This window comes from Cervus elaphus, chromosome 19 (genome assembly GCF_910594005.1).
Source record: "Cervus elaphus chromosome 19, mCerEla1.1, whole genome shotgun sequence".
NCBI lineage: Eukaryota > Metazoa > Chordata > Mammalia > Artiodactyla > Cervidae > Cervus > Cervus elaphus.
Window position 1 is genome coordinate 66390742 of NC_057833.1, and position 22973 is coordinate 66413714.

Sequence of the window (22973 nt, forward strand, 5' to 3'; positions counted from 1 at the left end):
GTGGGGATAGACTGAACTCAACTGCTCAAGCTGGGAATAGGTTTATCCATAAAATCTCAATCATGGGTTCACATCAATGGAAAACATAAAAGCAAGCAAACACGCCATCCACCTAAGAACAGGCAATGCTTTTCAAGTGCATCATTGGGATCCCTGCGAGAAATCGAGTTTTCACTCCTGTTGCCCACCCCCCTCCCAGCCCCCTCCCGGCCTTGCCCTTGTTGGGAGCTGCTGGGGAGCTTCTGCTGCCTTTAGCCCAGCTTTGCTCTCTGCTCCCTCTCGGACCTCAACTCCCCCAGCCATTGCCTGCTCTCTGACTCTTTGGGAATGTTCTCTGGTTCTCTGCAGGCTGGCTTGGAGGAGACCACAGAGTAAACCGTAAACCATTGGAGCCAAATGGCGAGTCCTCAGCTCAAGTAGCAGCAGTGACCTCAGTTCAGCAGATAAAAGTTGCCCTGGGTTTCTGAGAAACCGCTTTCTCAAGTTTTTTTTTTTTTTTTGGCATCCCCGGCTTCCTCCGAAACAGCTGCTGGCAGCTGCGCAGAGAGCCAACAGCTGGAGAGTCTCCGGACACTCACATGAAACCCACGAAGAATTAACAGTCCAGCACCCCCCGCCCCCCCCTGCGGGACGAGCCCAGCCAAGTTCACCAGTCCCGCGCGTTTTAAAAGGGCCAGCAGGGCGCGGGGCGCTCCGTACCACCCGCGGTAGAGCGGGGACCCAGCTCCGCACTTGCCCACCGCGCGCCGTTCCCGCGCCCGGGCGCTAGTGCCGCCCTTGGGAAGCAGGGGCTGTGCCCGCGGTTCCGAGGGGCACCGGGCCCTGGGAAAGCTTGGTGAGTGCCGGTTGCAGGGGCTTGGGGCATAAAATGGGCGGAGGAGGACTCCGAGGGCAGGTAGGCAGACGTGAGTACATCCTGATAATTTTTGCTCCTGTAGGATGCTGTCAAATGCCAGACTCTAAGGAATATTGCAAACTGAGACCAGGTTCTGAAAGGTTAGACTCTGAATTGAAAAGGATCCAACAGCAGTGCTATTCGACGTGTCCAAGGACAAGTAGCAGCTCCATCCCCTGGCACCTGGTTAGAAACGCAAATTCAAGGGCCCCGCCCCACACCTGCTGAGCCTAAATCTCTGGGACTCAGGAGTGTGTGTGTTAACAAGCCCTCCTGGAGATTCTGACCCTGCAGAAGTTTGATAGCCACTGGCTTAGAGATCACTTGGGTCTAACACTTGGGCCCCTTACCCCATGCAAAACCCTGACATAAACAACAGTGGGTGCACAGTGAGCCATAAGGCATTAGTTACTGGGGTAGATTCAGGTACTGCATCATAAGAACTTTGAAACACTCATAGTTTGTAGAAATTGCCACTCTGTTCCAAACTGTGAACTACCATCTCTGAAATTTCCTGAAAACAGCACTCACCACTTTAACAAACATCTCTGAATTTCTACTGTGTGTCAGGTTCCAATTAAGTTTCTTTCAAAATGAAGGAGGGAGTTATCTGGCTCTTAAGATCTTCAAACTGCTAGTATATTTTTTCTTTAACCAGGATCTTTGTAATTTGGTGTAGTGTTTCATATCTTTTTTGTTTTGGTTTTTATCATTTAAGTGCTCCTTCTGAAGTTAATTTTTATTATTGTTGTTAACTCAGAATGCCAGAGTAGATATTTTGGAAGAGAGATTTTTAGTTTGTGAGTGAGTTCTGGACAAAATTTTTAAGAAAAAGAGATCACATTGGCAGCACATATTTTTTTATCTTTGTATTAGTTTATGTAATATATTTTACAAGTGGAATAAATAGGAATCCTGAAATTTCTTATGAATCATAAAATGAGAGAGAAAATTTGTCTCCTTCTCTGAAAAGCCCAATGCCAGAGCTAGCTACCTCGTAGGAATTCTGAAAAGGAATCAGTTGCTATAGGGATGCCTCTTAGAAACAAATATGGATGCCAGGTATACCCAAATCATGTGGTTCCTCATTCTCCAAGGTTCTGAACAATTTCTGTAGACGGGGCTGTCTCTTCATCACTGCTGAGAACCTTACTCATGAAATATTCAGTGATGTTGTTTCTATGAATGGTTTGCTTTCAGTTGTGGGTTTTGTTTGTTTGTTTGTTTTTCTGCTTCTCCTTTGGTGGCTTAATTTAAATATTATGTCTAAATCCATTATTGACTCATTCTGAGACTCTGGAAAAATGTATATATTTCTCAGTTTTCTGGATGCAGGATGTATGGTTTTGAGGTGGCGCTTGCCAGCATGATTTCAAAGTATCACCACCGCGGAGCTCCCTACCTGCTGTATGGTTACAACTTGGACTCTGTTGATATGTTAAAGCAGAGAAAATGCTTAATAGGATGACCATATAATTAATTATGTATGCATGTTTTAATTTAAAACACCCGAAAGGCTTGCTCACAGCTATCAAAGGCGAACTAAATTCTCTTTGAAAACAACTTTGGAAATGTTGGTAAAATTTTAAGCCATTGCTAGGAATGTCATGAGTGTCTGAAAATAAAGTTTGCCCTATAAGCTTTTCTGTATTCCTCAGAATCATGCCTGTCATACTTGTTCATAAGTACTCAAAGAACATATAATCAGCATCCTTCTGTAACCAAGTATAAGATTTATGACATATATCTTGTTTTCATGTTATTTCATGTTGTGATTTTCCACCTTCAAGTTCAAATCACCTTACTAAAGGGAGGACTTTCAAATCCTGGAATATTTACCTAGAACTCTTTAGCTGGAGCAGTGAAGGACAGAAATTCACTTGGAATGTGTACTTTTCATGGCACCGCAGTTTGCTTTTAGGATACACCTGTCGATCTTGTCAGATATAGCTCCAGGTCCTCTCTGGGCAGGTACAAAGGAGGAAAAGGTAAGGGCTGGGCAGAACTGGGACCTCGGATACAAACAAGATGCATGCCTACCTACCTCAGGAGGAAGAGCTAGCTTGTAGTACCTGTGACAGTTGCTAGCATTTTTGTTAGTCCTGCCAATCCCTAGTGCCTAATGGTGCTGCCCTGGATTTTTCTGACTTGTTTGAATTCTGACTTTTCAAGGGGGTATTCTGTAATTCAAGACCAGGTCTCTGAAAAGCCACTGTAAAATTTCACATTATTTGCAGGGCCCACATGACACCTTGAGCCTTCTCCCTTAGCATGGTTAACTAATTACCTTCAACAATAAGGGACATAAGGAGACCTGAATAGTGAGAGGGGAGCCTTATAAAGGCAGTGTAAGGCAGTGGAAAGAGCATCATCTTTACAGTCAGAGAGACCTCAAGTTTTGGGGCAAGATGTGTTACCTTAATTTCTCCATCAGTAGTGCAGGCATAATTATACTACACGAAGACCTATTTTCTGCTGGGTCATCCACTTTCTGTGTATATTTCGTTGGCAAATCTTTGTGACAAAGGAGGTTTGAAAATGTGTTTTTGCAGCTGAGCATGTTGCCCCACTCATTGATATAGAGAGTCAGTTGATAAAGATGCAATAATGGATAATGGGTAGGCAACTAGAAATCTATGTAGTGCAGATGCTGGACAAGAATAGTTCTTGAAGAACAAGGGAAAGTGGATGTGATGGGTACTTGTGAGTGCACTGGAGAATAGAAGGTGAGAGAGGAAGTGTAATAACAAATTTCTAGGCAACTAGGTGGCTTGAGGATGTTCAAGTCAAGCAGATAGGCCCTGAAATAGAAATGCTCTGGGCACGATCGCTATCGTTCAGTCACCAAGTCATGTCCAACTCTCCATGACCCCATGCACTGCAGCAAATCAGGCTTCCCTGTCTTTCACAGTCTCCCTGAGTTTGCTCAAACTCACGTCCCCTTTGAGTCGATGATGCCATCCAACCATCTTATCCTCTGTTGCCCCCTTCTTGTTCTCCTCTTAACACTCAATCTTTCCCAGCATCAGTGTCTTTTCCAGTGAATCATCTCTTTGCATCAGGTGGCCAAACTATTGGAGCTTCAGCTTCAGCATCAGTCCTTCCAATGAATATTCAGGGTTGACAGCCTTTAGGATTGACCAGTTTAATCTCCTTGCAGTCCAAGGGACTCTCAAGAGTCTTCTCCAACACCACAGCTCTAAAGCATCAATACTTTGGTGCTCAGCCTTCTTTATGGTCCAGTTCTCACATCCATACATAATACTGGAAAAAGCATAGCTTTGATGAAGCATTGTCAGTAAAGTGATATCTCTGCTTTTTAATATACTGTCTAGGTTTGTCACAGCTTTTTTCTTTCAAGGAGTGAATGTCTTTTAATTTCATGGTGGCAATCACCATCCACAGTGATTTTGGAGCCCAAGAAAATAAAATCTGTCATTGTTTCCATGACATTGTAATAATAATGATATCTCTGTCTAGGTCTTGAAGAAGTTTATTAAATGATTATATCTAAATCTTGCAGTAATCCAGAAAGTGGTTTTTTTTTTTTAAGTAGATGTGTTTATTACTATTTCATTAATGAGGAAGTTGAGGCTTAAGACAGCAAGAGCACATGCCCAGTTAGTAGAGACCTACCCTGGACCTTAGCTTTACTTTACTCAGTTCATCTCTATTAGAGAGGGAGCAGGTTGTAGAAGAAATGAGAGAATGAAGATGACTCTGCAATTAGGTAAGAAAAAAGGAAAGAGGGAGGTAACATAGTCAAAAGTTTCAAACAGTGTAATGATTTGAGAGTCTACCCTACCTATCAGGGCTTCCCTGATAGCTCAGTTGGTAAAGAATCTGCTTTCAACGCAGGAGACCTAGGTTGGATCCTGAGTTGGGAAGATCCCCTGGAGAAGGGAACAGCTACCCACTCCAGTATTCTGGCCTGGAGAACTCCATGGACTGCATAGTCCATAGGCTCACAAAGAGTCGGACACACCTAAGCAAGTTTCACTCTCACTGCTGCTACTGCTGCTCCTGCTGCTGCTAAGTCACTTCAGTCGTGTCCAACTCTGTGCGACCCCAGAGACGGCAGCCCATCTGCAAATCAAACTTTCATCATTTAGTAGCTGTGTGAACTTGGGTGGGGCTTCCCAGGTAGAGTGGTAAAGAATCCACCTACCAGTGCAGGAGAGGCAGGGTCGATCCCTGGGTTGGGAGGATCCCCTGCAGAAGGAAATGGCAACCCACTCCAGTATTCTGGCCTGGAAAACCCCATGGACAGAGGAGCCTGGTGGGCTACAGCCCATGGGGTCACAAACAGCTGGACACGACTGAGCATGCACGTGCTTGGGGGAGATAGTTAAGATCACCATCTTCTTTTGTGTTATGGGCAAGTGGTAGTAGTGACTCACAGAGACCATAGCTAAGAGAAATAATAAAAAACTGATTGAGTTAATTGACATTGCTGACAAAATAAATCCAGAAAAAAAAATCAGTAGCTTCTGTATAAAGTAGTAATGAGCAGCTAAAAGTATAATGAGAGGAAAATGTCTGTTCCCAATATCAATAAACTACAAAATAGCTGAGAACCATAAATGTGAAATGTGTACAACCAACTTCTGTTGGATGCTAACTTTACTCCCCTTGCCCCTCATCCCCTTACCCCCAAAACATATTCAAAACCTGTACAAAATACCCAAAGCACCAATGTGGTTATGCAAAACTGCTTCCAGTAAAGAAAGAAGCATTTGGTATATGCCACACAGAGATTAACAATTATTCCAAAAAAAGAAGAAAATTACTCTGAACTCTAAGGCTTTAGAGAGAACAGGTTTACAATAAAAGTGGTCAAAAAATGTAAGACATATTGAAAAGGAAAGCCAAGAAAAGTACAAAAGGAAAATAAAACTGTTACAAAACCGAAACCCATATTAGAAGCAACTAGATATAAGTCAGCTTTGTGGAAAATTGAGCTTTGACTCGAAGGGCAGTTTGGGGAAAAATTTCACAGATTGCAGAGCGTATGGACAGAGGAAGAAAACTGGTTAAGGAGAGTAACAGTGATAGAAGACAAATAACAGACAAAAAGCACAAAACCATGTGACTTTCCAGGAAAAAAGGAGAGAAAGACCAAAGGGAAGTGAAAATAAATATAAAACATTGCATTTCTTTGGTCTCAAACTATCATTAATTTCAAGATGCACCATTGATTTAAAAATAGCTTTCAAGAGAATAAAAGTAAGTGATAAATTATTGCTTGAACATGTTACTTACAAGCTATTTGAGAAACACCAAATGTGAAAAAAATCTTTTAATTGAAGAAATATGGAATTAGATGAAAACTTTGCCAAAGTAAAAGAACATCTGAATTGGCAGATCAAAATTCTCAGTCTTATTTTGTTCCAGAAAAACAAAAACAAAGATAAACATGGTGTTATTGAGATTTAATAGATATATTATGTTGGCAGAAAAATTAAAAGTAAATTAGGCTAACCAAATGAATTATCTCAGTAACATCAGATTTTGGAAGACAATGACTCAGTAACAAAGAACTAAAAGGAAAAATGAAATGAATGAAACCCAAGAATATATAGCCACATTCTATATATGCCTAGTGTTCTATTTCTGTTAAATAGTACTGGTTTAGACTGCTCTAGATGGCAAGTTGAAAACATATCAGAAAGACACTCACAATTATGACAGACTTCAGAATATATGACTTAATCCTTTGCTACACGAAGTGTTTTCAGAGGACCAGCATCCTTTAGGGTCTTGTTAAAAATACAGAATGCACTCCAGAGCTATTGAATCAGAGCCTGCATTTTAAAAAGACACCCAATATCTGGACAAAACTTTAAATCAAAAAGATACATGCAAGACTACGTTCATTGCAGCACTATTCACAAGAGCCGAAACATACAAAGCACCTAAATGTCCATCAGCAGATGACTGGATAAAGAAGATGTGGTACATATATACAATGTAGTACTATTCAGCCATAAAAAATAATGAAATAAAGCCATTTGCAGCAACATGGATAGACCTAGAAAGTGCCATACTAACTGAAGTAAGTCAGAAAGAGAAAGAAAAATTCCGCATGACATCCCTTATATGTGGAATCTAAAATATGACACAAATGAGCCTATTCAAGAAATGGACAGACTCACAGACATAGAGAACATTCTTGTGGTTGCCAAGGGGGAGATGGGAAGGGAGAGGGATGGAGTGGGGGTTTGGAATTCAGTTCAGTTCAGTCGCTCAGTCCTGCCCGACTCTTTGAGACCCCATGGACTGCAACACACCAGGCTTCCTTGTCCATCACCAACTCCCGGAGTTTACTCAAACTCTTATGCATTGAGTCGGTGATGCCATCCAACCATCTCATCCTCACCCCCTTCTTCTCCTCCTGCCCTCAATCTTTCCCAGCATCAGGGTCTTTTCCAGTGAGTCAGTTCTTTGTATCAGGTGGCCGAAGGATTGGAGTTTCAGCTTCAGCACTAGTCCTTCCAATGAACACCCAGGACTGATTTCCTTTAGAACTGACTGGTTGGATCTCCTTGCAGTTCAAGGGACTCTTAAGAATCTTCTCCAACACCACGGTTCAAAAGCATCAGTTCTTTGGTGCTCAGCTTTCTTTATAGTCCAACTCTCACATCCATACATGACTACTGGAAAAAAACCATAGCTTTGATTAGAAAGACCTTTGTTGGCAAAGTAATGTCTCTGCTTTTTAATATGCTGTCTAGATTGGTCAAAGCTTTTCTTCCAAGGAGCAAGCATCTTTTAATTTCATGGCTGCAATCACCATCTGCAGTGATTTGGGAGCCCAAAAAAATAGTCTCTCACTGTTTCCACTGTTTCCCCATCTATTTGCCATGAAGTGATGGGACCAGATGCCATGATCTTAGTTTTCTGAATGTTGAGCTTTAAGCCAACTTTTTCACTCTCCTCTTTCATATCTTTCATCAAGAGGCTCTTTAGTTCCTCTTCACTTTCTGCCATAAGAGTGTTGTCATCTGCATATCTGAGGTTATTGATATTTCTCCCGGCAATCTTGATTCTAGCTTGTGCTTCATCCAGCCCAGCATTTCTCATGATGTACTCTGTATATAAGTTAAATAAGAGGTATCTCTAATTTTCTTGAAGACATCTCTAGTCTTTCCCATTCTGTTGTTTTCCTCTATTTCTTTGCATTGATCGCCGAGGAAGTCTTTCTAATCTCTCCTTGCTATTCTTTGGAACTCTGCATTCAAATGGTTATCTCTTCCCTTTTCTCCTTTGCTTTTTGCGTCTCTTCTTTTCACAGCTATTTGTAAGGCCTCTTCAGACAGCCATTTTGCTTTTTTGCATTTCTTTTTCTTGAGGATGGTATTGATCCCTGTCTCCTGTACAATGTCACAAACCTCTGTCCATAGTTCTTCAGGCACTCTCTCTATCAGATCTAATCCCTTGAATCTATTTCTCACTTCCACTGTATAGTCGTAAGGGATTTGATTTAGGTCATACCTGAACGGTCTTTTAAAAGTAGTGGTCTTAAAAAGTAGTGGTTTTCCCTACTTTTATTAAATTTAAGTCTGAATTTGGCAATAAGGGGTTCATCATATGAGCCACAGTCAGCTCCCGGGCCTGTTTTTGCTGACTCTACAGAGCTTCTCCATCTTTGGCTGCAAAGAATATAATCAATCTGATTTCAGTATTGACCATCTTGTGATGTCCATGTGTAGAGTCTTCTCTTGTGAATAGTCAGAAAGATAGTTTGGGATTAGCAGATGCAAACTATTATATAGAACAGATAAACAACAAGGTCCTATTATATAGCACAGGGAACTATATTCAATATCCTGTGATTAACCATAATGGAAAAGAATATGAAAAAGAGTGAATATTTTGGCTCTCTGAATGACCTTCCTGTATAGCAGAAATTAACACAACATTGTCAATCAAATCTACTTCAGTAAAATAAATTTTTAAAAGATGCCCAGGTAACTCATGGGCATATTAAGGCTGCAGAAACACTGTCCTAATGAACTGCTTCTTAAAAGTCACCCGGCCCAACACTTCCTAACTGGTTTGTGCTATAAGGACTCTGGATGTGCTGAGATATCGCTCTCCTTAACCTGGGGCGGTGAGGTAGAAGGCCTTGGACGGAGGGCCTAAAGAACACTGTCCTTTTCTCCGTGTTCCATGATCTATAATTGTGCTGTCCAATTAGGTAGCCACTCACCATAGGTGGTTATTGAGCACTTGAAATGTGATGAGTCTGAGTTGACTTGTGCTGTGGGAGTAAAATATATGCCAGATTTTGAGGGCTTAGTGTGAAAAAATAATGTGAAATGTCTCATTAATAATTTTTATATTTATAATACATTGAGATTATAATATTTTAGATATGTCAGTTTAAGTGAAACATATTATTTAATTCATTTCACCTATTTATTTGGAAGAAAAGAATGACAGACTTAGACAGTGTATTAAAAAGCAGAGACATTATTTTGCCTACAAAGGTCTGTATAGTCAAAGCTATGGGTTTTTTTAGTAGTTATGTACAGATGTGAGAGCTGGACGATAAAAGAGGCCAATAGCCGAAGAATTAATGCCTTTGAACTGTGGTGCTAAGGAAGACTCTTGAGAGTCCCTTGGACTGCAAGGAGATCCAACCAGTCAATCCTAAAGGAAATCAATTCTGAATATTCATTGGAAGGACTGATGCTGAAGCTGAAACTCCAAGACTTTGGCCACCTGATGGGAAGAACTGACTCATTAGAAAAGACCCTGATGCTGGGAAAGATGGAAGGCAGGAAGAGAAGGGGACAACATAAGATGAGATGGTTGGATGGCATCACTGACTTGATGGACATGAGTTTGAACAAGGTCTGGGATTTGGTATGGACAGGGAAGACTGGCGTGCTGCAGATCATGGGATTGCAAAGAGTCAGACTGAGCGACTGAACTGACCTGACTCAGGGGAAAACAGAGATTATAATGTTGTATTAAATAATGTTAAGAGCAATTAAAATAGTAGTAAGGCCTCATGCATTTTTTTTTTTTTTTTTACTTTCTTCGCTTCCTTCTCCATCTGTCCCCCCCTTTTTAAACTTCTTTTTAAAAACTGGTATTTTTTGAGTGCTATTGATAAACAATAGTAAAGTCTGGGGATACAACAGTGACCCAAAACAGATATGCTTTTCTGATGGAGCTTCTGATCTAATGGTGGCACAAGCTGTTTCCAAAGGTCACATAATAAAGATTAACAAATGATGAATATAGTCCATGAGGACAACATAAACCTTAGGAAATAACTAGCTGTTACAGAAATATGTAAAGCTAAAATGTAGGAAATAAAAAAAAATTCATGAAAATATAGTGTAGGGGAAATGCATTGCCCTTATTTTAGTCCTTGAGAAATTAGATAGGCAAAAATAAATAAGGATAACCTAACAGACTAATAATAAATTCTATATTATCAGGAAGAAGATTTATTAGTCATTTTAAAAAGAGAGCTTATATTGGTCACAAGGGAAACCTCAGTAGATTAAAAAAAGAAATAGCACAGACCACAATCTCTGAATGCAATGCATTAAAGCCAAAAGTAAATAATAAAAGTAGGAATTACACTCACGCTGAAAAATAAAACAGCTTCAATAAAAAAGCCAAAAATTCAAATCTCTAACTACTTAAAAATTTAAAACGATAATTGAAGAATAACTGCCCTATTATAAAGATGAAAATGCTCACTTATCAAAGTCAGTGTTGTAGAGATATAGTTATAATCAGGAAAATGCATTGCCTCAAAAAGTTTTTACTCCTTAAAAAAAAAAGAGAGAATAGAAATAATGGTTTAATCATTCAATTCAAGAAATTATAGGAAAGCACAAAGGAACCCAAGTAATGATAGAAACAGAAAATTGAGAATTAAGGCAAAGAAAAACAATAGGATTGATTAATACATGCAAAAAATTCTTTGGTGAAAAATCTCACAGTGAAAAGGATGACCTACTAATTGCCATAATCCAGAAAGAAAGAAAAAAAACAAATACATAATATTAGGAAAGAGAAGTTAGAGATAACCCTAGAGGGGAGAGAAAAAAGAGAAATATGTGTCTGATTTTATCATAAACAATTTGAAACCAAGATGCAATGGAAACTTGCAGAAGAAAGCAAGAATGATAATTACAACATCCAACTAAAGAAGCAGTAGAAAGCTGATGTGGCATCTAACACTGGGAGGAATTAAGACAGCTGAAAGCTAGCCTCTTGACCCTGGGTAAATCCCATCAAAACTTGTGTTGACAGATAATTCCTCTAATGTTTAAAATGTTTAGAAACGAAGAGAAAGAAGAAAAGCTTCCAAGTCATTCTTATAAGTGCAGCAGCATTGATACAAACCCAGAGAGGTCACAAAGTGAAGTGTTCCTCACTTCAAAACAATGGTTCAAAATTTCTGAATCAGATATTAGCAAGTAAAATCTGACAGTACATAGAAGAGGATATATGATGACTAAGTGGGATTTGTTCCATAATAGTTAAATATTAAGAACTATAATAAATTACCCACTAATGTCTTGTTAAGGGCTTCCCAGGTAGCTCTAGTGGTCAAGAATCCACCTGCCAATGCAGGTAGATGTAAAGAGACATGGATTTGATCCCTGAGTCAGGAAGATCCCCTGGAGGAGGACACAGCAACCCACTCCCGTATTCTTGCCTGGAGAATCCCAGGGACAGAGCAGCCTGGTGGGCTACAGTCTGTGGAGTTGCAGAGTTGGACACAACTGAAGTGACTCAGCACACACACACACTCCTTGTTAAAGCTAAACATATTATTAATTTGTAAAAGAAAAAATATACCTTGTAATTACAGTAGATGTTGAAAAAGTAACTGGTAATATTTCACAGCTATTCATGATTTTCTTAAATTTAGGTTAAAATAAAACAAAATTTTTTAAAAATTTATTTTTTATTGAAGGATAATTGCTTTACAGAATTTTTCTGTTTTCTGTCAAACCTCAACATGAATCAGCCATAGGTATACATATATCCCCTCCCTTTTGAACCTCCCTCCCATCTCCCTCCCCATCTGACCCCTCTGGCTAATACAGAGCCCCTGTTTGAGTTTCCTGAGCCATGCGGCAAATTCCCTTCGGCTATCTATTTTACATATGGTAATGTGAGTTTCCATGTTACTCTTTCCATACATCTCACCCTCTCCGTCCCTCTCTCCATGTCCATAAGTCTATTCTCCATGTCTGTTTCTCCACTGTTGCCCTGTAAATAAATTCTTTGGTACCATTTTTCTAGATTCCGTATATATGTATTAGAATATGGTACTTACCTCTCTTTTTCTGACTCATCTAGGTTCATCCACCTCATTAGAACTGACTCAAATGTGTTCCTTTTTATGGCTGAGTAATATTCCATTGTGTATATATACCACAACTTCTTTATCCGTTCATCTGTCAAGGGACATCTAGGTTGCTTCCACGTTCTAGCTATTGTAAATAGTGCTGCAGTGAACAATGGGATACATGTGTCCCTTCCAATTTTGGTTTCCTCATCAAAAAGTCTACAAACGATAAATGCTGGAAAGGGTATGGAGAAAAGGGAACACTCTTTGCACTTTTGGTGGGAATGTAAATTGATACAGCCACTATGGAAGATGGTATGGAGATTCCTTAAGAAACTAGGAATAAAACCACCATATGACCCAGCAATCCCACTCCTAGGCATGTACCCTGAGGATTTTTTTTTAAAACATGGTGTGGGGAGAGAGAAAATTAGCCAAGATGGTGTGTTCAGACTCTCTCGTCCCTCGTTTTGTAACTAATGACGATGTAACAGTGTTGGATGGCATCACCGACTCTATGGACATGAGTTTCAGTAAACTCTGGGAGTTGGTAATGGACAGGGAGGCCTGGCATGCTGCAGTTCATGGGGTCTCAAAGAGTCGGACACGACTGAGCGACTGAGCTGAACTGAACTGAACAGCTGAGATCATTCATAGCAGTGCACACGCACGTTATGAGGTACTCACTTGGTCACGGGCAACTGTGTGCAGTACGCCTAAATAAGCTTCACCTGGAAAAGCCCTGAGGGGTTGTGTTATGCTCTATCTGCCGCTATGGCGGCTGTGTCAGCCAGGAGAGAATGAACGCATCTGCAGTCCCCACAGCTCTCCAGTCTCCTCGCTCATGTCTGGCCTACCCTGGGCTCAGCGAGCAGGGCAGGCCGATCAGTGTGAGCAGCAAGACGCTTGGCATCAGAAACAGGATCAGCAGTAGCACTGGCCTAGTCGGGAGGATACCCAGCGGGTAGGGGAGCCTGAGGCACCACTGGGTGGGGGAAGCCAGGGGCCACCAGATAGTTTGTGGTCCTGTGTGACTGTGATCCTCTCGGGCGTCGGCTCTGGTGGAAGACTGGGAGGCGGTGGACGGTTCGCCAGATGGCATTGAAAAGGTGTTATGAAGGTGATGAGTTCCCACCTGCTGAGCAAGGCGGCATATACTTCTGTCGGCACTGTGGGGTGGATTTTCCTGACTGCCCTGAAGGCTAACATGGGTAGTGATCTCCGTGATGCCAAGCCGATGAGCAACGTGAAGGGACGCTTGGAAGAGCTAGAGCAATGGATATTGGTGCTAGAGCAAGAGCCCTGTGACCCTGAAGAAGCCGGCATCTCTGACAGCGAGGCAGTGTCGGTGATGATGAACCTTATGAGACCGCGGGAATGGATTCACGCTGCCAGCCCCGCTGCGTGGTCCAATGTGGGAAAGCTCCCGGATACTAGGAGTAAATGGCATACCTGTGCCGAGTTGACCCAAGCCGTGAGAGAACTGGGCATGAAGTAGTCGGTATTTAACCCAACTACCTGAGGCCCAGATGATGAGTATTTTGCTGGTGGCATTCGATACACCATTTTCAATAATGCCCCATCTACCTCTTTTGGATCTGTGACTGTTCTCCTTGCACCCTATGTGGGGTGCTCCATCTGTGAAGGGACCTCAATGGTGGCTCGCTTGGGGGAAATAGAGGGTCTACTGCTGCTGCTGCTAAGTCACTTCAATCGTGTCCAACTCTGTGTGACCCCATAGACAGCAGCCCACCAGGCTCCCCCGACCCTGGGGATTCTCCAGGCAAGAATACTGGAGTGGGTTGCCATTTCCTTCTCCAATGCATGAAAGTGAAAAGCGAAAGTGAAGTTGTTCAGTCGTGTCCTGACTCTTAGCGACCCCATGGACTGCAGCCCACCAGGCTCCTCTGTCCATGGGATTTTCCAGGCAAGAGTACTGGAGTGGGGTGCCATTGCCTTCTCCCAATAGAGGGGCAGCAGCAGGCAAAAAGTGTCAGGATTGTGAAGACCCTGAAGCCAAGCTGAGCTGGTAAAGGCCCCATCCAGGTTATGCGGATGCAAATGTGGGCTGATTGGTGCGGAGGTGTACTGTAAAGGCTGTGTCCTCTCCTCTCTTGCAAGTTTAGGACAGTGTACGGTGTAAAGTGTAAAGGCTGTGTCTGTGCTGTGCTTCTGACCTCTGATTCTCTTGCAGACTTAGAACAGTGTGAACATACTCCACACTGAACAGTAGGACCTATTGCAAAGCATTTTGAATATGTGGGTGGGCTGTCAACGCCACAAAAGTCCCCTCTTTGGTGGACCCGGCACCTGCGGCGTGTTTTGTGGGTCCTTAATAAAAGTCCCGCAGGGGTGGGGTTCCCTCTGCGGAGGCCTTCCTGCAATCTCGGAAAGACAGACAGTGGACGGAACTTGGGCCTGGCAGATAAGGCACTCCACATGTGGAGGGTGGCTCTTCTAGCCCCGTGAGGGCAAGGACTGCAACGTGCGTTCCAGGTGACACCTGGAGTTGGGTTTTGCTATGTGTTGGGGATGTAACTGCTTCTTGTAGCTGATGCAAGAAGTAACCCAAGGGTCAGCGTTACTCCCCCCCTCAAGGGGAAATCGCAGAAGATGAACAGGGCATAGAATGTGAGGCGAGAGACCTTGAAGGGGTGGAGTGCAGGGAGCGGGCAAATCAGCCAGGCTGGCATGTTCAGGCTCTCTCACCCCACGTGTTGTAAATAATGACTGTGCAACAGCTGAGATCATTATAGCACTGCACATGAGCGTCATGAGGTGCTTGCTTGGTCACGGGCTACTGTGTACAGTAGGCCTGTGTAAGCTTCACCTGGGAAAGCCCTGAAGGGCTGTGTGCGGTTATGTTGTGTGGTGCTATGTTTGCTGCTGTGGCTGCTGCGTCAGCCAGGAGAGAGGCGGTGTTAGGGCTTCCATGCCAGCCGGGAGAGAATAAATGCATCTGCAGCTCCTTCAGCTCCTCACATTTTCTTCCAGCCTCTTATCTTGCGCCTTGCCTACCCTGGTTCAGCGAGCAAGGCGGACACTGTGAGCAGCAAGGCAACTGACATCACAAACAGGATCAGCAATACACATAGTTAGAAATATACGTTACCAATTAACAGCCAGCATATCGCACTTTAATGTATTTGAAATAGTACCATTAAGTTAGGAACATTATCCACATCATTATTATTTAACATTGTTTTCAAAGTTCTGGTCAATATAATAGGGTAAGATAATGTAATATACAGACATTTAGGAAGGAGGAGACAAAATAATCATTATTTCCATTTAAACTCAGAATATACCAAAAAAGTCTAGATGACTCAACAAGAGAGTTCAGGAATGTGGCCAATATAAATAATCATTTAGTAAAGTGAGTAGAAGAAATTTATAATAACAACAAAAAATATAAAACACCCAGGACTGTGTATATTCATGAATGTTAAGAGTGTATCCAGGTCAGTAGAAGACAAACACTGATGAGGGAAAATGGCTCTTAAGAATCTTAGGTGTATAGTTCATAGGAGAAATATAATTTGCAAGCTCACTAGTAATTATAGGAATTCAGAGAGCCATGCGGTAATATGAATTTCCCTCCAGAACTTTAACAGTGTGTGATGAGAAGGTGAAGAAATAAGGACTCCCATATGTTCCCAGGGAGATGTAATTTAGTACCACATTTTTGTTGCAGTTGTTTAATATTGGTTATAATTTGATATACATTCCTTTTGACCCAGAGTTTCCACTCCTAATAAGTGTTTCTGTAAAAATACTTTTCCCAATGTGCTGTGAATTTATTGCAACATTATTCAGAATTGTGAAAAAATTGGAAACAATCTAAGTATTCATCTATAGACAGTTGGCAAAATGAGTTAGGATACATTGGTATAGTGGAGTACTATACAGCTGTTAGGAAGAATAAGGTAGATACAAGAGCAGAATTAACAGTAGTTAACAATAATCGTTGACCAATCAGAAAAGATGCTGGTTTCAACTATATGATGATACTGGTCGGGGACAGTTATTATGGACTTTCAAATAAGAAAATAGATGAACAGCTAATATGAATATTAATAAAGTATGAATGAGGTAGATACACTTAGGAAGAATAATTAAGCCAACAATTGTTTTAAAATTTTAAAAACTCCTACCAGGCAGGATAATAGAGATTAAATCATAATATTAAACTTGTCTAACTATTTAATACAAAGATGGCAGCCTGCTGCCAAACAAAGTTTTATTGAAACACAGCTGTTTTCAGCTGACTTATCCATTCAGTACAGAAGGCATAGAAGAACAGGGCCCACAGAAGTCAATGAAATCCCTTAATGTCTTTAAAAGACAGAAAAAAATCAATTTTTTAGGGTGAAAACATTTGATTTTTTTTCTCACATCAGGAAAACAATGCAATGTTAGAGCCCACAAAAGTCTATTAATTTTTGCCAAAAAATTCATGTATCTAAAGTTATTTAAATATAATTTTTAGTTTACTTTTATATTGGGAGGGAGCCCATGAGCCAGAAGTTGTTAGGCCCCACCAAAGTCCTAAAGCAATTCTGCAATCATGCTGGTATGTTTGCATATTGTCCGCAGCTGATTTTGCGAGTACAGAATGGAGTAGTTATAGCCGGAGAAGGCAATGGCACCCCACTCCAGTACTCTTGCCTGGAAAATCCCATGGATGAAGGAGTCTGGTAGGCTGCGGTCCATGGGATCGCTAAGAGTTGGACACAACTGAGCGACTTCACTTTTCATGTTTTCTTTATTGGACACAAAGTCCAGGAAAAATTTCCTGATGCTTGGCTCAGTGTATTAGGACTCATGCTGTTAAACAAAATCATCTTCATAAACTGAATTTTACTTTGAATACCATCCTGACCATGAACTTTTAAGAAAGAAGTTGTGTATTTCAAATTCTTTGTATTAAAGAAGGAATGTCAACTATGTCAGTTAAAAAGTTTAAGAGAAGGAAAATCACCAAATAATCTATATTTAGATTAAATTATCTTTATGCCAGACTTCACACAAAATATAAAGAGAATGAAGATAAAAAGGAAATTTTAAGGGAAAAATATCTCTAAATAGTATGCTCTTCCAAATAGACACCAGTTGCAAGAAACATTTGCCTTCTGTGGCATGAATGTAACACAGTGACCTCATGAATAATTCAGCAGCTGACAATGTTAAGGGTATGGTTCCTGAGCTCCAATGCCAATTGTTTATAATTCTGCTACTAAAGTGTGAAGAAAACAATAATAGGCCACACGTTTAGCATACAATTTTAGATTTATTTTTGGATTCCTCAAATTTGTACTATGATGGGTCTATTTTAGCTTAGACTAAAATATCCTAATTTTAAGATTCAGACTCTTGGCATTCAAGTGTCATAGGTCATGACCCATTTATTCATAAGATTTCTGGAAGATTATTTCTAAACTGGTATGAGTTTTGTCTCTAGGCATGGGAATGTGTATCGTGTGGTTTAACAACATGGAAGGGCAGTGGAAATGGTCCATGTGGCTAAGAAGGATTAGATTGTTACCAATGTTGATTAGAATTGCCAGCTCATTGGGATACTAGGAAGCAGGTCAACTTGGGTTTATTAATGTTTTTAAAGTCTCTATGCACCCCTTTATGCCTATTCCAGGTCAGACCACTCCCACCTCCCTGCCCTTGGTACACTAGGCTTAAGATCACATAATCTATCATCCAAACTGGGCACATCAACTGTATTGAGGCATAATTCATATACAATATAATGCATCCATTTTAAGTGTATTTTTAAAATTGTTTTGGCACATACATACTTCCATCTAACCACAATCAATACAGAGAGCATTTTTATCATCCTTGACAGATTCCTAATGCCCAAGCTAGGGCCCTTATTTAGGCTCACAGCAAAACTGAGCAGGATGTACAGGGGGTTCCCATATGCTCCCTGCTCCCACACATGAATACACATGTCCCCCCCCCCCCCGACGTCCCCACCACACTGATTCATTGGTTATAATTGATGAACTTGCATTAACACATCACTGTCACCCAAAGCCCATAATTTACATTAGGTTTTACTCTTGGTGTTGCATATTCTGTGGGTTTTGGGAAGTATATAATGACACATATCCACCATTATAGTATCATAGAGAATAGCTTCATTCCCCTCTCTCCACAAACACTGGCAACCTCTGGTCTCCTCACTATTTCCATAGTTTCCTTTGCCAGAATATTATAGAATTGGAATCATATGGAATGTTCAGTTCAGTTCAGTTGCTCAGTCATGTCTGGCTGTTTGTGACCCAATGGTCTGCAGCACGCCAGGCCTCTCTGTCCATCACCAACTCCCAGAGTTTACTCAAACTCTGTCCATTGAGTTGGTGATGCCATCCAACCATCTCATCCTCTGTCGTATAGATACAGAATGTAGCCTTTTCAAATTGGCTCGTTCACTTATTAATATTCATTTTAGATCCCTCTAAATCTTTACATAGCTTGTTACGCACTTCTTTTTACCACTAATATTCCATGGTCTGTTGTACCAAAATGTGTTTATCCATTGTACCAAAATGTATTTATGCATTCACCTATTGAAAGACATCTTGGTTGCTCCCAAGCTTTGGAAATTATGAATAAAGCTACCTTGAACTTATCCATGTGCATATTTTTGTGTGAGTATAAGTTTTCAACTCATTTGGTTAAATACTCAGGAGTATGATGGCTGGATCATATGGTAAGAATATGTTTAGTTTTGTAAGACACTAACGAAGTCTCTTCCATAAGGGCTGTACTGTTTTGCATTCCCATCAGCAATAAATGAGAGTTTGTTTTGCTTCATATCCATGCTAGCATTTTGGTTGTCAATAATTTGGATTCTTGCCATTCTAATAGATGTGTGACATTACCTGATTGTTTTAATTTGCCATTCTTAATGATACACAATATGGACTATCTTTCATATGCTTATTTGCATTCTAGTGGGTCTTCTTTGGTGAGATCTTTGCCCACATTTTAATTGTGTTGTTCTTTTACTTATTGTTGAATTCTAAGAGTTCTTTGTATATTCTGGATAGCAGTCCTGTGTCAGATACATGTTTTGCACATTTTTTTTTCTCAGTCTGTGACTTGTCTTCCCATTCTCTTGACAGTGTCTTGTGTGGAGCAAGAGTTTTGTATGAAGCCCGGCTTATGCATTAAATCTTTCATGGATCTTGCCTTTGAAATGGTATCTAAAAAAGTCATTATCAAACCTGAGGTCAAACAGATTTTCTCCTATGCTACCTTCTAGGAGTTTGATAGTTTTACATTTTACTTTTAGGTTTATGGCCTACACTGACTTAATTTTAGTGGAGGGTATAAGGTCTGGGTCTAGATTACTTTTTTTTGGAGCATGTGAATGTCTAGTTTTTCCAGCATGGTTTGTTGAAAAAATAGGTCATTTCTCCATTTTATTGTCCATGCTTCTTTGTCAAAGATCATTGACTGTGTGAGTCTGTTTCTGGGCTCTCTATTCTGACCTACTCTTTTACCAATACCACACTGTCTTGCCTACTGTAACTTTATAAAAATTCTTGAAGTCAGTGTCAGGCTTCTGATTTTGTTCTTCTTCAATGTTCTGTAAGCCATTCTGGGTCTTTTGCTTCTCTGTATACATTTTAGAATCAGTTTGTCAGTATCCACAAAGTAACTTGTTGGGATTTTGATTGGGGTTGCATTGAATCTATAGATCAAGTTGGGAATAACAGGTATCTTGACAATCTAAGTCTTCCTATCCATAAACATGGAATACTTCTCCATTTATTTAATTCATTCCTCAGAGTGTTACAGTTTTCCTCATATTGATCCTATATATATTTTAAAAATTTATACCTAAATATTTAAGTTTTGGAGATACTAACATAAATGGCATTGTGTTTTTAATTTAAAATTCCAACTGTTCATTGTTGGATTACGGGAAAGTAATAGGCTTTGTATATTAACTTTTTATCCTGCTACCATAGTTCCAGGAATTTTTTGTGGATTCTTTGGGATTTCCTACATAGATAACCATATTATCTGCAAATAAAGACAGGTATATTTCTTCCTTTCCAATTGGTATGCAAATGTTAAGAAAAGTCCCTCTATTCCTACTTCATATTTTTCTTTATGTATTTGATGTGATGAATTATATAAATGATTTTTGAATGTTGAGCCAGGTTTGCATTCCTGAGATAAATTCTGCTTCATCATGGTGTATAGTTCTTTTCATACATTGTTGGCTTTGATTTGCTAACTTTTTTTGAGAATTTTTGCATCTACATTCATATAAGATACTGGTCTGTAGTGTTTTTTTTTGTAATGTTTTATCTGGCTTTGGTATAAGGGTAAGTCTGGCTTCATAGAATGATTTAGGCAGTATTCTCTCTGCTTCTATCTTTTGGAAGAAATTATAAAGAACTGGCATAAGTGTTTGGTAGAATTTATCAGTGAACCTGTCTGAGCCTGGTGCATTCAATTTTGGAAGGTCATTAATTGTTGATTCAATTTATTTAATGGATGTGACCTATTCTGATTGTCTATTTCTTCTTGTGTGAGTTTTGACAGATTGTGTCTTTCAAAATTTGTCCACTTCATCCAGGTTATAAATTTGTGAACATAGAGTTGTTCATAATCGTCCTTGCAGTCATGGAATTTAATATCCTTTTAATGTCCATGTCCAGATCTTGAGTTCCTTAGGGCAATTGAATTGAAGAAAGTAGGGAAAACCACTAGGCCACTCAGGTATGACCTAAATCAAGTTCCTTATGATTATACAGCGGAGGTTATGAATAGATTTAAGGGATTAGATCTGGTAGACAGATTGCCTGAAGAACTATGGACAGAGATTCATAACATTATACAGGAGACAGTGACTAAAACCATCCCAAAGAAAAAGAAATGCAAGAAGGCAAAGTGGCTGTCTAAGAGACTTTCCAAATAGCTAAGGAAAGCAGAGAAGTAAAAGGCAAGGGAGAAAGGGAAAGATATATCCAACTGAATGCAGAGTTCCTGAGAACAGCAGGGAGCGATAAAAAGGCCTTCTTAAATAAGCGATGCAAGGAAATAAAGGAAAACAATAGAATGGGAAAAACTAGAGATCTCCTGAAGGAAATTTGAGAGATCAAGGGAACATTTCATGCAAAGATGGGGCATGATAAAGGACAGAACAGTAAGAAACAGAGGGGATTAAGAAGAAATGACAAGAATACCGAAGAACTATACAAAAACAGTCTTAATGACCTGGGTAATCCACAATGTTGTGGTCACTTACCTAATCCAGACATCCTGGAATATGAAGTCAAGTGGCTCTAGGAAGCATTACTATGAACAAAGCTAGTGGAGGTGATGGAATTCCAGCTGAGCTCTTTCAGATCCTAAAAGATGTGGCTGTTAAGTGTTGCACTCAATATATCAGCAAATTTGGAAAGCAGCAGTTGCCACAGGACTGGAAAAGGTCAGTTTTCATTCCAATCCCAAGGAAGGGCAGTGCCAAAGACTGTTCCAACTACCATATAATTGTGCTCATTTCACATGGTAATAAGGTTATGCTCAAAATCCTTTAGGAGAAGGCAATGGCACCTCACTCCAGTACTCTTGCCTGGAAAATCCCATGGATGGAGGAGCCTGGTCGGCTGCAGTCCATGGGGTCACTAAGAGTCAGACATGACTGAACGACTTCACTTTCACTTTTCACTTTCATGCATTGGAGAAGGAAATGGCAACCCACTCCAGTATTCTTGCCTGGAGAATCCCAGGGATGGGGGAGCCTGGTAGGCTGCCGTCTGTGGGGTCACACACAGTCGGACATGACTGAAGCAACTTAGCAGCAGCAGCAGCAGCAAAATCCTTCAAGCTAGGCTTTAGCAGTATGTGAACTGAGAACTTACAGATGTACAAGCTGGGTTTGTAAGGTTTAGAAAAGGCAGAGGAACCAGAGATCAAATTACCAACATTCACTGTATCCTGGAGAAAGCAAGGGAATTCCAGTAAAATATCTACTTCTGCTTCATTGACTATGCTAAAGCCTTTGGCTGCATGGTTCACAAGACTGTGGAAAATTCTTAAAGAGATGGAGTAGCAGACAACTTGACTTGTCTCCTGAGAAACCTGTATGCAGGTCAAGAAGCAAGAGTTATAACCAGACATGGAACAATGGACTGGTTCAAAACTGGGAAAGGAGTACAACAAGGCTGAATATTGTCACCCTGCTTATTTAACTTCTATGCAGAATACCTCATGTGAAATGCTGGGCTAGATGAATCACAAGCTGAAATCGATATTATCAGGAGAAATATCAGCAACCTCAGATATGCAGATGATACCACTCAAATGGCTGAAAGTGAAGAGGAACTAAAGAGCCTCTTTGAGGGTGAAAGAAGAAAGTGAAAAAGCTGGCTTAAAATTCAAATTTTGAAAAAACTAATATCATGGCATTTGGTTACATCAGTTGATGGCAAATAAAAGGAAGGAAAGTGGAAGCAGTGACAGATTTTAGTTTCCTGGGCTCCAAAATCACTGCAGATGGTGACTATAGCTATGAAATTGATAGACACTTGTCCCTTGGAAGGAAAGCTATGACAAACCTAGACAGTGTGCTAAAAAGCATAGCCATCACTTTGCCAACAAAAGTCTGTATTGTGAAAGCTATGCTTTTTCCAGTAGTCATGTACAGATGGGAGAGTTGGACCATAAAGAAAGCTGAGCACCAAAAGTTGATTCTTTCAAATTGTGATG

At 40.5% G+C, this 22973-nt stretch overlaps 1 protein-coding gene across 4 annotated transcripts in view; it reads left to right on the plus strand.

Moving 5' to 3' along the window:
* The first annotated feature begins 620 nt into the window (after positions 1–620).
* COL6A5 (collagen type VI alpha 5 chain) overlaps positions 621–22973 on the plus strand; it is a 152456-nt gene continuing 130103 nt past the window's right edge. For 3 of the 4 annotated variants that reach the window (XM_043875110.1, XM_043875111.1, XM_043875112.1), the window contains exon 1: positions 621–835. The gene's annotated coding sequence lies outside the window, so the exon portion shown is untranslated. The remainder of the gene's footprint in view (positions 836–22973) is intronic. The other variant, XM_043875113.1, reaches the window with a different exon arrangement.